Source organism: Lathyrus oleraceus, chromosome 6, assembly GCF_024323335.1.
Source record: "Lathyrus oleraceus cultivar Zhongwan6 chromosome 6, CAAS_Psat_ZW6_1.0, whole genome shotgun sequence".
Lineage (NCBI taxonomy): Eukaryota > Viridiplantae > Streptophyta > Magnoliopsida > Fabales > Fabaceae > Lathyrus > Lathyrus oleraceus.
In genome coordinates, this window is record NC_066584.1 from 493,431,453 (window position 1) to 493,448,558 (window position 17,106).

Below are 17,106 nucleotides of genomic sequence, written 5' to 3' on the forward strand. Positions count from 1 at the left end.
ACAAATTGACTCAAAAACTCAAGAATTCATATCACTATACTACAACTTACCTGTTTTTTTGTCGCATAAATGGTGAAATTTCTAGCATAAATGGTGACTGATCGGTGATCCAAATCAGTCTGATTCGAATTAAAGGCAACATGTGATTTGAATAACAAGTTTGTCTGATTCAAATTAAGTTAAAAGTTTGATTCGAGTCAGAGAGTTTGAAGAACTTTTAATTTGCCTCTGTTCAACTTGATTAGAGCCAGGATATGTACTTGATTCAAATTAAGTACATAAAATCTCAATTTTTCATGGTTTTCAAAATACTTTGAGATTTTTATTTCCACTTAACTTGAATCAATAACATACATGGTTATTATTCCATGGACTCATGCAATTGACAAAAGCATCATGATCAAGTTGAAACATAATTATTGGTTTATACATGCTAAAAACAAATTGTTTCAAAACATGATTCAAAAAGGGTGTGAAATTATGAAGGAGACTCAATAAATGAAAGTAAATGAAAATGAAAGCAATAATACAAGAAACAAAACCACCGTATCAGGTTACTCCCCCTGAATGTATTAGGGACATGCAACTACATATTTTGGTTTCGATTAAGTATCTAGATGTGTTATCTGGCATTAGGTCTTGGTTTTGATTCAGATACTGTAGATCTTGAAGAGGGCTTGTATGCAAGTGGTTGGATGAAGAGAGTTATTTTTACTAGTGAGGGTTTTGATTCATATACAAGTTATTTTTACAAGTTATATTTACAGTGTAATCAAATATTTGTTATTTTGATTTCTGGTTTGTTGTTTTGATTTTCTGATTTGTTGTTTTGATTTGGACAGACGAATCAAGGTCAAAGTGGCATGGAAAGAGTCTTAGAGTAGTGTGATGTTTATAATTCTAGATGCTAGTAGAATATTTTAGGGACAAATGACTACAAAATTTTCACTTTAAGCTTTCCTGAACATTATGCCTTGTGCCTTTTATGCTAATGCCACATCTCTTAAAGTGAGGATTCAACGCCTGGAACAAAATATTCACAACGTTCATTTCTGCAAAAATACAATCCAAGAAGTTGCTTCAAGGAAGATTCGCGTTGTCGCCCCGAAACCATCTATAAAACCCTATTTCCCCAACTCAGAATTTAATAAAATAATTTAATATAACTCGACAAAATGGAGTGCCACACATGTTTCTCCATAGCAAAAAAGAACCAAAATTAAAACCCTCAGAAATAAGCAGCGGAAAAACAATAATTTAAATGTATAAGTCTCAACAACAGTGAGAAAGCGGTTCAACAATCTTCAAGGAAATAAGACATTCAACAAAAGAAATGATAGAATAGCTTGTTCCCTAGTCTTACATATCAGAGCGACTCCACTAAGACCCGGATGATAAATAATTAAAGAGGTACAACATCATCCTCTATCATTAAGCATCTATGATGATACTCTATCATTGCATGTTTTTGGTCGAAGAAACGAATCTAAATAAGTTACAGAGGAGTAAAAATGAAAAATAATGGCCAAAGAAAGTGGAAAAAAATGAATAAGTATGAAAATTGTGGACTTATTAAAATTTTGAGTGAAAAAGGAAGCAAAAGCGTGCATCTGCTGGAATAATCATGCGCGCGATAGGAAAATAAATGTTGCATCGTGCATGCGATGCAGGTTGTCATGGCTAGAAAAATCACAGAGTCGTCATCATCCTTTATTTATTCCTAAGAAACAGAGAAATAATGACAAAACCTAAAGTTAAGGTGAGACACTAAGGTTCGGGAGGTAATTAAGCAAGGGGAGGTGTTATGCACCCCTTACTTTCATTGTACTCATGATATCCTTCTCTAATTCTAGGGTTACTAGGTTTTCCTAAGCATGCCTGCTTATGTTATTTATTCTCGCTTAATCTAGTTACTTATAGGGAATATTTTATTATTAAGAGAAAAATTTTAATAAAAAAAAGAGGACAAAGAAAATGGTTTTTGTTATTATATTCGGTAGAGTGTTACAACTCTATGTCTACGTACCTTCAGGTTTGTTGAAGGATCAAAGCATCGTAGTTCGTCTAGAAAATGCTTGTGTGTTTGCTAGTTTTAGATTTTTGAAAAATTCTCACCACATTAGGGGCGGAGAAATGTTTGATTTAAAAAAATGTCTCAATGCACAAGGACAAAGAACATCAGGTTGAAATATGTTGAAGATTAATTTTAGATTGATTATGTTGCAAAAATAATATAGTTAGTTTGATTAAGAAAATAGGATAAATTATATATATATATATATCTATATATATATATATATATATATATATATATATATATATATTTGAATATTTGATTATTTTTATGTTTTTATTTATATTTGATTTCATGTCTAAATATCATAATAAATAAAATGACCTATTTTTTGTATTTTTCAAAATAATCAACTTAAACTAAATAAATTATAATGTCTTTATACTTTTAAAATAAATATTTTTGTTTTTATTTATTTATGAATCTTTTAACTTAATTACCCTAATTCAATTTATTAATTCTAATCCTAAATTAAACTAAGATTAAAGCCTAAGAAATAATTTAATTAAACATGAAAAAAAAACTGAGTTGAGGAAGTAAAATTATTGAGAGGATTTCTTTCTATTTAAAAAAAAATTATTATAGCTTTTAAACAGGTTGATTTGATTTTGAAATAAGTGTGGTTCTGGATTTTAAAACAGGTTATGATGATATTCTTTTTTAAAAAAAAACTTTAATCAAGCACTAATTTTCATTAGATTTAAATATGTAATGATTTTTTCTGAAAAAAATTGAGCCATATTACTAAAAATTTACTTTGATTCATGATATTGTAAAAAATGTTATTTTTTCTTGAATTCTTGATGTATAATAAAATGGATTTGGAAAAGATTCTTTATGATATTTAAAAAAAATTGAAAGATAAAATAAGATTTGATTTTAAAATTGTCTCTTTAAGAATTGCTTAGGGAATATTAAAAAAGGGTTAACATATGATTTGTAATAGTTAAAACTGATTTCTTCTTTGTGAAAATTTTTATAATGATTAAAATAATTATAATTAGAAATCTAACTATTTAAAAAGAATAAAAAACATCCAATATCAACATAATTCACAACAATAACAAAAATATCAAACAATTATATAAGTGAGGGAGTAAAGGAAACCGGCCTATGGAAAGGTTATTGTCTCCGGTTAAACAGTAAGATTTGCCCCTTTTTATATTTCCTCTTGCCCTTTATGTTTTCCGATCATAACCTTCCCGTAATCCTTCTACTTTGCTCGCATCTTTTTTGAAAAGATTAGGGATAATTGTGAGGGAGACTTTAGGGTTTTAGTGTTGTTGTTCTTGATGTGAAGAGCAACAAGTTTTAGAGAGTGACTTTTGTGAATTGTGGATAAAAAAAGTGTAAAAACTTGTGCTATTTATAGATAAAAATTATGTCACAAAATTGAATAAGATTTGTCTATTTTTTGAATATTTTCATTTAACCTGATTTTATCAATTTCTTAAAGGTAAAGCCAATGAATCTAGATGGATTCATGACTTTTGTGAATGAATTGAATAAAAAGTAAACTTTGATAAAAAAAATAATCCAATAAAAGGGAATAATAGAAAGACTTTGATTTTTTTTTATACTGATTTTCTTTGATTTTTAGACTAAAATACCTGAAAATAATAATATCATAATTATTAAAAATAAATTAATTAAAAATACGAAAGTAAAAATTAAAAAATAAAAAATAAAAAAGTGCAATTTTAAATTATAAAATAATGTAAATGAAGGTAAAAAACATAAAAAGAGATAAAACTCTAAAAGTGAGGAAAGTGGGATTCGAAGTCATGATCTTCTCACCTTGTAAAATGACACTAGAAAGCATATGAAGGGTGAGCAAAATTTGGGATACGAGATCTGACCCTATTTAATCAACTTCAAACCAAGATGATAATGACGATGAGTCTTCATCTTCTTGGGTATGAGGTTATTAAATATAGAGAGTGTCCCTAATTTTGACCACATAATTAGTAGATTATGTGGACGAGCAAGGATTAAACAACCCTTGATGCTCTGTTGGTATCCAAATTAACCTTTGATGGAACCGTGATGATACCCTTGATAGAACCCTGGTGATACCCCTTTGATTAGTTCTAGTCCATCCAAGTGAAACTTGCATACGATTCATATGATCATCCGATCATTTTATCAAAATCAGGTAGGACTCTGACGATTCTCTGGTCGTTGCAATTCCTATGATCATTCGATCATTTGGAATCTTGGTAGGACTTTAACGATCCTCCGATCATTGCAATTCCTATCATCATCCGATCATATTGAAATTTTGGTAGGACTCTGACGATCCTCCAGTCGTTGTAATTCCTATGATCATCCGATCATTTTGGAATTTTGATAGGACTCTGAGGATCCTCCGGTCATTGCAATTCCTATGATTATCCGATTATTTGGAATCTTGGTAGGACTCTAAAGATCCTTCGATCGTTGTTTGATAAAACCCTGTGTATTTGATGGAACTTATCTCGTGTGTGGGATAGGTTGCTAAGCTGGAGATGTGAGATATGAACACCTGCTCACTGGTTGATAACAATCATTTGGGATGACCGCTTTACTGGATATGTTCTTGTGAATACTCATGGTGAGTAAGCTTGCTAGGGAGATCCTTTGTTGAAAGGTGCTTGTGGAAATGTTACTTACTAGGGAAGGCCAATAAGCATTCAGACTTGGGGAATTGTACTGGTATAGTTGGGGATTGGACTTCTAAGAGAAATCATAAATCCTTTAATTGTGTTATGTACGCATGTTTGTATGGATGCATGTTTCGAGCTTGTATGGTGTAATGCTCCATATTCATGGATATGCCATGCATGAGTGCGACGTTGTGGATGATTCGTCCATGTATTATATATTATTTTAGGGCTTGGAATAAATTGGGTCCCTTACATGGATGTAATAAGGATGCCAAAAGAGTGGAATTGACAAGTGTCATAGAGAGAATAGAATGTCCTTGACGAGGCTAGACATGGTCGAAATGATTCTGGACGAGGCCAAAGATGATGGAAAAAAGTCTAGATGAACCAGAGGTGGTTAAAATGTTTCTGGCCAGGGCAAAGATAGTGGAGTCATTTGGACGTGACTAGGATAATGAAAGACATCTGGACGGGGCCAGAGAATGAAATTTTAAAAGTGGTGTTTTAACCAAGAGCAAGAAATTGTAAGAGGTGTCTGAACCAGGGGATTAATAAGGCTTTAAAGGATAAAAGTTTGCTTAAACAAGGCAACATGGAAATAAAATGCCTATACCAAGGGATTAACAAGGAAGAATGAATAAAGTTTACCTAAACCAAGGGATTAACAAGGTAAACATGAAATAAGTTGCCTATCTCAAGGTATTAATAAGGTAAATAGGAAATAATTTGCCTATACCATGGGATTAACAAGGAAACATGGGAATAAACTGCCTATACCAAGGGATTAACAAGGAAGAATGGGAGAGTTGTTGGGGGGGGGGGTGAGGTTGCTCACACTTGTAGGGATGCCTATGAATGAAATGATGATGAAAGATGCATGGAATGTAATGATTTTTCAATGCATCTATGTGGGGCAACTGGTATTGAATCTTTAGGATAAGCAGGGTTGAGCCACTGAAGGTTGAGCTTTTCGAAGCAAGGTTGGACTTTGAACTGTTGTTTTTGGGTGCCAAGCAAGGTTGGCCATACTATGTACTTGAGGCGGCCTGTCATTGTATTAGCTTTGGAGAGATTCACGCTTGACTTATCGACCCTTAGAATGTTATGCCCCAGATGAACTATTTTTTGAAGCGGTTTATTTTGATCAAGCCTTGCAGTAGTCTTCCCCAGATTGATGGAGCCTTTGAGGGTATTGCCCTTATTTGTAGGTTTTCTGAAGTATTTTTCTAAAAAGCAACTTAGATCCCACCATGCTTCGTAACGACCTTGAGATAAACTTCCCTAGTATTTCAATGTTCAAAAAGTATGCCCCTAATAATTAGATGACTTTTGGAGTGATTGGCCTCATTATGCCCTTGAATTGGTATGCCCTAGTATGGGAGTCTTGAAAATTATGCCTCTGATCATTAGGGTCATGAAGGTGATTTTATATAGGTGTGTCAAATCTTGAAATGTTTTGCCCCTAATAAGTAGGATCTTCAGATGACCTGCCCATGATTATAAGTATTTCCCCCTAATCGACAAGATCCTCAGGTTACTTGCCCCTAGTCAGCAATGTCTCAAAGTGGTATGCCCCTGATCATACCATTGTTGATATTTCCTTAGTGTTAAGTATTAATTTGTGAGATGCCCCTGAGCAAGTATGTGTTCATCAGCGAACTCATCCTTTATCGGTCTCTTTTCTTCTGTTTCTTCAATAGGTGACATGCGAGATAAATAATTTGCCACTGTGTTTTCACACCCTCTTTTGTCTCGGATCTCAACATCAAATTCTTGTAGTAGTAAGATCCACCTGAGGAGTCTCGGCTTAGAGTCTTGCTTGGCAAACAGATATTTCAAAGCGACATGATCCGTATACACTATAACCTTTGATCCCAACAGATATTGCCTGAACTTGTCAAACGCGTAAACCACAGCTAACAACTCTTTTTTCGTGGTTACGTAGTTCATCTGTGTTGGGTTCAACACATGGCTCGCATAGTAGATGACATGTAACAACTTCTCTCTTCGCTGTCCTAAAACTCCCTACAGCAATATCACTAACATCACACATGATCTCGAATGGTAGAGACCAGTCTGGGGCAATGACAATGGATGCAGAAATCAACTTGCTTTTCAATGTCTCAAATGCCATGGTGCATTCTTTGTCGAACAGAAACACCCTATCTTTAACCAACAAAGTGGTTAGTGGTTTATCAATTTTTGAGAAATCTCTTATAAATCTACGGTAAAAACCTGCGTGTCCTAAGAAACTCCTGATGCCTTTCTCATTCACAGGGGGTGGGAGTTTAGAGATCGCTTCCACTTTCGCTTGGTCCACTTCAATTCCTTTATATGAAATTTTGTGCCCCAAAACTATCCCCTCGCGAACCATAAAATGACATTTCTCCCAGTTCAGAATTAAGTTCATTTTCTGGCACCTGTCTAACACAAGAGAGAGATTAGTCAAACAGTTATCAAATGAGGATCCAAACACCGAGAAGTCATCCATGAAGACTTCCATATGCTTTTCAAGCATGTCCGCAAAAATGTACGTCATGCATCGTTGAAAGGTGGTCGGGGCATTACACAATCCGAATGGTATTCTTCGGTAAGCAAAAACGCCATACGGGCAGGTGAATGTCGTCTTCGCTTGGTCTTTTGGTGCTACAACAATCTGATTATACCCAGAGTATCCATCTAGAAAATAGTAGTAGTCATGCCCGGCCAGCCTCTCTAACATCTGGTCAATAAATGGAAAAGGGAAATGGTCCTTCCTCGTTGTTGTGTTCAATCTTCTGTCATCAATGCACACGTGCCACCCGGTTATTGTCCTTGTGGGAATTAGCTCATTTTTTTCATTCTTTATCACGATTGTGCCCCCTATTTTTGGGACAACGTGCATTGGACTCACCCACGGACTATCCAAAATGGGATATATAAGACTTGCATCCAACAACTTAACTACCTCTTTCTGAACCACTTCCTTCATTGCCAGGTTGATCTTATTTGCGGTTGGACTACTGGCTTGTAGTCGTCTTCCATTAATATTTTATGCATGCAAACAGTGGGGCTAATACCCTTCAAATCTTCGATTTTCCATCCAATAGCATTTTTGTACTTTTTCAAGACTTTGATGAGCTTTTCTTCTTGGATGTCTTGAAGGCTCGAGTTTATGATAGCAAGACATTTCCCTTCAGGTTCGAGAAAGACATATTTGAGGTTGTCAGGAAGTTGCTTCAACTTTGTTTCCTTCTTAAGTTCTTCATTCTCCTCACTAGCTGAATGTAGGCGTAAATCTTCCCACCGACGTGGTCTAGATCCTTTCCACGGGGTTTGCGCGTCCATTAAGGCAAGCACTTCAGAGTCCCCTTATATACCTCTTTATCCGACTCGAAAATGGACAAACTCAACACTCTCTCCAAAGGTGACTGGGGTGTAGGCAGAAGGTTATCAAATGTCATCACTTGATCCAAAACCTCTACAGTGTGACTTGTACAAATATCATCCTTGTACCTCATGGTGTTTCGAACATCGATTTTTAATTCTTCATCATAAACTTTCAGTGTCATTGTTCCTTCTTCTATGTTTATCAAGCACCGTCTCGTCTCAAGAAAGGGTCTCCCCAGAATGAGAGGGATCTCTTCATCTTCTGGCATTTCGAGAATTACAAAATCCACTGGAAAAACAAACTTATCAATTTTTACCAGAACATCTTCAACAATGCCATACGGTTTCTTGACCGAATGATCGGAAAATTGGAGTGTCATTCGGGTATCTTGCACAACCCCTATACCAAGCTTTTTGTAGATAGATAACGACATGAGACTCACACTAGCTCCCAGATCAATCAGAGCTTTGTTGAATGACCTATCTCCAATAGTGCATGGGATAGTGACAGCTCCGTGATCCTTCTTTTTGATCGGAATCTTCATACCCTGCAAAATAGCACTACAACTCTCAGTGAGGATAGTTTGGTTAGTGTCGGTGGTACGCTTCTTAGAAATGATATCCTTCATGAACTTTGCATATGTAGGTATTTGTTCAAGTGCCTCCAACAATGGAATATTAATCTCAAGCTTCTTGAACAACTCTAAGAACTTTTCAAAAAAAATCCCATGTTGCCCTTTTTTCTTGTTCCAAGTGGGGAATGGGAGCTTAACAACCGGTTTGGGCTCAATGCCTGTTTCTTTCACCACTGGTTTCGGTGCTGCTACTTCTTCTCTAACCACTTCATTTTCTTTGATCTCAAGGTCCACTTCGATCAATTGGTTTCTCTCTTCATCAACTTCCTCAACAACTTCCTCAAATTTACCCCTTCGGGTTGTCACAACACTCACATTATTATTCTCTCTAGGATTTGTCACGGTTGCACTAGGTAGAGCACTTTGTGCTTGAGAACTTGAAGCTAGTTGCTGAGCGATTTGCCCCATTTGGACTTCAAGATTCTTTATAAATGTCGTGGTATTTTTTTTATTGTTCCGGGTTTCTTCTTGAAATTGGACATTATGGGCAGCCATTCTCTCAATAGCAATTTCCCAATCAGCTTTCTTAGGGGCTTGTTGCTGCTGTTGTTGTTGATGTTGAGTTTGGTATTGACCAGGTTGAGGGGCGGTTCCTTTTTTATCTTTCCATGAGAAATTGGGATGATTTTTCCATCCCGGGTTGTATGTGTTGGAGTAAGGATTATTTTGCTTCAAGAATTTGATTTCTTTCACCTGTTGAGGAGTTGCAAAAAAATAACACGTTTGGTGAGGACCACTGCAAATCTCACAGTATACAGTAGGGACCGGTTGGATCTGTGCTACCGGGTGGGTGCCTATATTCATTGCCTTCAGTTTCTTATCAACTTCAGCATCTATAGTGTCTTTAATACGGATTTTGTTAGTTTCCAGCTTTAAATCTATCACCCCTTCTGGTTTGCTTTGACACCTATCATACAACTCCATGTGCTCATTAGCAGCAATAGCTTCAATGATCTTCTTGATACCGGTGGCTGTTGAAAAATTTGTGGAACCACCGGCTGCAGTATCAATTAGTTGTTTGGTCTTTATTTTTGGACCATTCACAAACATCTGCGTCAAAAGGAAATTCAGCTGAGGCCTTACCTCGCATACAAATATCAGGCACAAATTAGTTGATATAATCGAACTAAAATATTCAAAGTACGGTAAATAAATTTTAGTTGCAGAGCAACAAAATTTCAATTGAGATAATTTTTAAATTTATAAATTGGCAATCCCCGGAAACGGCGCCAAAAACTTGATCGGAGAAATAGCAAGTGTACTATTTTCGCCGATGTAGTAATAAGAGGGAAGTTTCCCAAAAATCAATCTCGAGGATTCGCATCAATATAAACGTAAGCAGTCACTCAATTGAACAAAAGCTATAGTTATGGTTTTGAAGAATTCATTGTAAGGAAAACTATAACAAATAAATACTTTCACAAGTTAATATGATATGCCAAGGAAGGTGTGTAAACATCTCCTGTAATGACCCTTTGAGTGTATATCTCCTTAATACTGAATATTATTTCAATTACCGGATCTTAAGATTATTTCCCCCTAAGTCCTCGGAGGGAAACCTTTGGTATTCAATCTAACCTCTAAGTCCTTAGGTGATTATGATGAAACCAAGCATTTTAAATTAACAAGATTAATCTGGTGACCATAGGGTATCCCTAGTCCTAGGTGATCTCTACTATGGTTTCACTGTATGAAAACCTTAACCATTGTAGTCCTGCTAATCGTTAACCATACATCAATCTTATTTTTTTTTTGCCAAAAAGAAAGCATTACGCAAATCATACAGTGAAGTTGAAATCAAATAACATATATTAAGGGAAGTCAAACATCGGAGTCATTACATGATCATATCAAGGACACCCCATGGCATTGGGGGGTTTAGCCTATCATATTATTCAAATAAGATACAAAGTAAAATTGAGACATTACAAAAAGGTCGGAATCCCGTTGATCTTCAATCGCGTCCGCTCTTGAAGGATCTCCGTTCTTCGCTTCTTGTCACTTCTTCAATCTTGATCGTTTCCAATTCTCTATCTTAAAAAAAAATCCTTTTTTCCAGTTAAAATCCACTGTAAATAGTTCCCGATGACAAGTTTCCTTGCGTAAAAGTCCAAAATTCCCTCCGGGATAAACCGTGTCAAAAACAGCAAAAATTTGGAAATTCAAGTGCCCAAGCCAACACTGGCCGTGTCAGGCAACTCGTCTGACCGTGTTGGCCTCTGGGCACAATTATGCTGTGACACACCCTTCAGGGAGGCTGACACGGGTCGTGTCAGCTGACACAGGTGGCCGTGTCAGCTCCTTGTTTTTCCATTTCCCAACCTTCTCTCCTAACACGACCCGCGTTGGCCAACACAGGTGGGCGTGTCAAGGCTACTGTAGGTCCATTTTTCTTCTTCTGTCGGGTTCGGAATGCCTGTTTTGCCTGTCTATCCCTTCGGTGCACTTGTTTATACCTGAAACCAAAATAACTACCACAAAAGGACATAAAATGGAGTATGATGATGCATATAATACATGCTCCATAAATAGAGACAACAATATAAAACATATAGATAACGCAACAAAACAATAAAATAAGTGACTAATGTGTTACCGATTCCTTCCAAAGGTGCCAAACAAGTGTCAAGAAACAAGGAGAATTGGCGACTGATCAGGTACACAGAGGGAAAGTGTTAGCACCCAAATTTTCTTAGGTACTCCTAGGGAGCCCTTTTTGTGTGCATATGTATTTTGTACAAAAATGATGTTTACAAACAAATAGAGTGAGGGTATGAGAAAATAATTCATTAATTATATTTTTGTGTTTGACAAGACCTTCAGACTTGTGCTACGTACCAACATAAAAAGGAGGGATCAAAACCTCGTAGTTCGTGATACAAATTTCAAAATGGATGCATTACTTTTAACAAAATTAAGTTTGAAAGGCACAAAGGCCTGAAACTGGTTTGAATGAGTTTGTTCCTTTTTTCGCTTTTGAAAGTTTAGGTCAAGTATAGTTAAGTCTATTTGCAAGTTTGATTAAGAAAAGAAGTTTAAAAATGCAATGGCATAATGCTAAAGTTTCTATCTTTTGCAAAGTGGTCAAAATTTAGAACAAAACTAGTTCAATCAAAGAATGTTTTTAAAAAGGGGGGAGATATTTTGAAATTAAAGAGTGGGGAGGAGATGAAAAGACTAATCCTATGCACAAAATTAAAAGTTAAGAGTTGAAAAGATCTGACCGATGGGTAGCAATCCAATAGGCAAGAATGCCATACAGAAACCCCAAATTCCCTTGGATATTAGAATCAAGCAACAAACGATGCATACAATATTTACTTGAAGAGCAAGGCATCAAATAAAGATAGCCACATCCCAGCTTTAGCCACTCCATGATCTTCTTCAAATTAGCCCATGTAACAAATGAATTCCATAAGTCACAGGTTCAAAATAACAACTTCATAATGATCATGTTGCAGATGAACTCAAAGGGATCTTGAATGATGTATCAGATGAAGTTTCAAATTGCAATCATTTGGTTTCACAAAAGTTGGCATTGGCCAAGTCCTTTAGCATAGGGAGGTTGCCTAAATTCTAAGTCCAATTTGTCCAAGATCAAGTCAACAGTCCACACAAAAGTTATTTAGTGTTTTTGTTCTTATTATGTACATTAATGGTCCAAGACCACACAAACAAACAAAATATACACAAGCAAGATATATCACACAATATGGTCCAAATGGACAAAGGGAAAATGACATTAACATAAACAATTAGAATGGTATGAATAATGGCAAATGAATAGAACTTAAAAGTTAAAGTGCATTAAAATAAAGGACTTGAAATTAAATGTTAGTTGTTAATGAGTTAGAAGTTAGTATTGTTTTGCTTTTGCTTTTCATTTTAAGTCATTCTTTGGAGAACACTCAACCCACATAACACAAGCATGGATCCTTGAGCCAAGACATCTTCAAAAGGAAGGGGAAAAGGCCAAGTTTCCATATAATACCATGAAAGAGGGGAGACTTACAATCTCACTAACTAGAATGCTATGCCTTTTTGTGTCAAAAATTTAGCGCTATGTTAAGCAATCGTAATTGGACTTAGGTAGAAGTCACAACTATTTGAGGTCGGGAAATAGAACTTTGGTGTTAATGAATGTTAGAGACATAGTATCATGGACATTGCTCATGAAACATACCACACACAAAAAAGAATACGCAAAAGAGGTGGCATAATCTCATCCATACTTACGTTGATTTTGCAATCAACTAGCCTTAGGACTTAGAGATATCATAGGCCAAATGAGATGAATGCATAAAGAAGGGGAAAGAGATGAAGAGGGAAGCGAATGAATCAAAACTCAAATTGGTCAAAGGAGGATTTTTACCAAATTAATATCATTAATTCATTTTGGGAGATGGAATGTACATTCCATCAATCCCTTAAATCCAATGATATTAACTTAACAAAGTCAAATCAACCTTGACCAAGGCCCAACAACATGAGTCAAACTTACACAAATCATCACAATAGGTCAACACAATTATTTGGCATTTATTCAAATTTAAAATACTAAAATAAGGCATTTAAATTAAATAGGGTTTGTCAAATTTCTAAAACCTCATCAAAACACCAAAGAAATGGCCATGAGATTTATCATAGGTCAAACAAGGTCAACGGACCTTGGAGAATTTTTTAAAGAATTTTTAAAGACTTAAAAGTATTTTTAAACAATTAAAAATAATCACAAAATCAATTAAATCATGAAAAATATTAATAATGATCCAAAAAATAATTTTAATTCAAAATATGAAAGAGGAAATTATTTAAATTTTTTTGGTGAAACTCTCATATTTTTTGGATCAATATTAAAATTAATATGAATTAATGAAAATCAAAGGAATAAAAATTAAAATCAAAAAATCAAAAAAACATAGTCCACTTGATCTCCCTCATTAATTTAGGTGGCAGATCAAGTGGTCTGAAACACGCGTTCCACCAAACACACGAGTCTGCGCGCTGTACCAAGGGTAATCACAATGGGCGCTCAGGATTAAAATGTTTTGAAAGGATCTTGTGGCTCAGAGACGTGGCAACGCACCGCCGGAGCCAGAGCTCTCGTCTTCTCCTCCGGTGGACCTCATCGGACTAGTCCATCCTCAACCATCACCAAAATAAAAAAGGAGGACATGATCTGAAAGAAAAAATGGCGTAGAGCACGAATCTGACCTCAATTTTAACTAACTCCACATATATATTAGATATGAGGAATTGAATTTTGAGGTGTGTCAACTGAGTTGCTTCGATTTGACCTCTAAGCAACTTAATCTTCTTGCCTATATTGGTAGGACTTCAGACAACCAAAGATCCAAGAAAATTGATGAGAATTGAGTGAGAATCGAAGAGATGAAGTTTTCTGAAAATTACCTTCAATATTGTGCAGAACTTGAGGTGGCTTGCTTCAAACACGATTTGATCACACTTGAGAAGCTTACATGGAGTGGTTATAAATGGTGCAAGGCTTTGGATCCTGGAGTTCTTGAATCTCCAAACAGTTGAGATTCAAACTCAATTTTCAGATTGAAAATTATCAGGTTTTCCTTTAGAATGAGAGAGTTTCAATTGGAGGGCAAAGCTGGCGCGCAAGGGGTCCTTGAATTGAGCTCCAAGGGTCTGCATTTATAGCATTTGAGATTGATAATTGCACACTTGAAAATTTGCTAAATTTGGCAATATGGTGCACAAGCTTGCATGGGCGTGTACAGGCCCATGAAGCAATCCATTTTGATCCAATTGCAACTGTACTGAAGTTCAAATGATGCTTGATTGGCAAGGCAATGTGAAATGGAGTTTTGGACATTTGATTTCCTCTAATGGTGCAGCTCTGTTAAAGCCATGCGCAACCCTAGAAAACATCATCCAAAATGCATGAACTTGGATTCTTTAGAAAGCTTGGATCAAGGGGAACAAGTTTGATGTTGAACAATTTTTCATTTGGAGCTTGGATCATGGTGAATTTGAAGGTGGAAGTTTGGAAATTTCAACATGTTGAAAAATTTTCTAAGTGTCATGCCATATATCTCAATATTCCACCTTGCTTAACTTTTTATATGAGCTTCAAATTAGAAACGTGTCTTCATAAAAGTTGTAGCTATTTCAAATACCTTTAAAATGGTCACCAACTTCATGTCATTTGGATTTATAATGATAGAATTATGCATTTTTTAAGTTTGGAAAAATCACTTGTTCAATGGTATAGGTCAAAAATGACCTATAATGTATCCTCATATCACGTGCTCATAAAAGTTGAATTAGCTCCCACTCTAAACATAAAAGTTAAAGTAGACATATTGAATTTGATTTTGAAACTTCGAAATATTTCATATCATAAAAATTGAGCAAGTTATGGCCTTGGGAAGTTGACTTTCAAATTAGGGTTTAGACAAAATGACCTATAATGTTTCAACATAGAAAATGATTTTCCAAGAAAAACTAGCTCTAGGTATCAACATGAAAGTTGTTTGAAATGTCATTTAGAGTAACATTTCTCTTGGAATCATTTTCATATGGTGAAAATTGTAGGAGATAGGGTCTAGGGAGACCCAGTTTTGATCAGATGAATTCATCTGGCCAACCACCATCAACCAACTTGCTAACCTTCAATTATCTTAACTTTATAGGCTCATGGTAGATCATATATATGCATAATATGATTAATTTTGAATTGTCCCTTGAGAAATTTGATCAATTGGTGAGATGGCTTGTTGGAGAAGTTACTCAAGATACCCAATCAAACTAGGGTTTCCAAGGAAAATCACCTCCAAACTCTTGAAGAAAACTTGATCAATATAACATGTAGGAACCAATGGAACTCATATGTGATGCTTACAACCATTCTTGGATCAAACTCATGGTTGTGCTCCTTGTCATGAGGGCCTCAAACCCTAGATATGAACTTGATAAATCAATGTGATCATGCCCTTCCTACAAAAGAGTTAGGCAAATGCAAAGACATGTTTTTGGTATTCTTGTTAGTAAAGTGATAATATACAAGTATGATACAATCACATGGTGCTTGGTGATCTTTCCCAAAATAAACCCAATGAGATAGGGGTAAGGAGGATGCCAAGGTATGATCCCAATGCTAGTGCTTATGATGAAATTACATGAGGGATCTTAGGGTCAAAATTGGGGTCTTACACTACCATAGGCTTGAAAAAACTTTAACGTCCACAACTAAATTACATGCATACAAAGATCAAAATGACTTTTATTAGGTTGTAACTTGGCTAGGGTATGTGTGAGATAAATCCTAAGGGGTATTAGTCTAAGATTCAAAGGAAGAAAAGAGACATGGAAGAACTTACGGGAGTTGAACTACATTCATCCACTTTCAAACAAAAACTTTTCCGCTATTTTTCTTCTCTTTTATCTTTTTATTCTTTTTTTTTCTTTTTTTTCAGAAGGAAAATGTTATGACATCCTTCTTTATTTTCTATATATATATATATATATATATATATATATATATATATATTATATATATATAATAATATATATATATTATATATATATATATATATATATATATATATATATATATATATATATATATATATATATATATATATATATATATATATATTCTTTTTCTATCAACTTTTGAATGAAATATCACAACTATAGTTATTCAACCCCACACAACTCCAAACAAGACTCTTTCAACCCTTTGAATGGGTGATAACATTGTTTTTCATTTTCTGGCTTGTAATGAGTTTAAACAAAGAATGTTATAATAGGCTCAAGGGATTTTCAAACAATGGATGATATTATCCAAGGTTGGTTTTTTGGCTAAGTGGCTAAAAGTACAACAAAATAAGTTGCCTTTATCATATTAGTGTGCATAAGTAATCAATACTTTCAAAAAGAGTAAATTCAAGTTCTAGAGACTAACAAACATGAGTGAAATCGCACAAGAAAGAAAAAGATGGATTTTTGAATGTTATCCATTAAAAGGATCAAAACCTTACAAGGTTAATTGATCTACCATAAATGATGTACAATTTAGAGTTTAGCCCTATATATCATACTAAGAATGCATAAAAAGAATCAATCACATCACACCATAATTCTTTAATCAAGAGAACAAAGAAAATACTCACAATTGTAACTCATAAACTAGAGAAAAAACATGCATTTTTTCATGTAAGAAAACAAACAAAAACAAAGAAACTAAATGAAATAAAATAAAGTAAATGGTTCCCTCCCCCACACTTAAAACATACACTATCCTCAATGAAAGAACATAAATATAAAATAAGAGTGAGAGAAAGGAAAGAACACACATGACAAGTCAAGACGGATAAATGATCGCATAGGCAGTCTTTCCCAAAGAGAA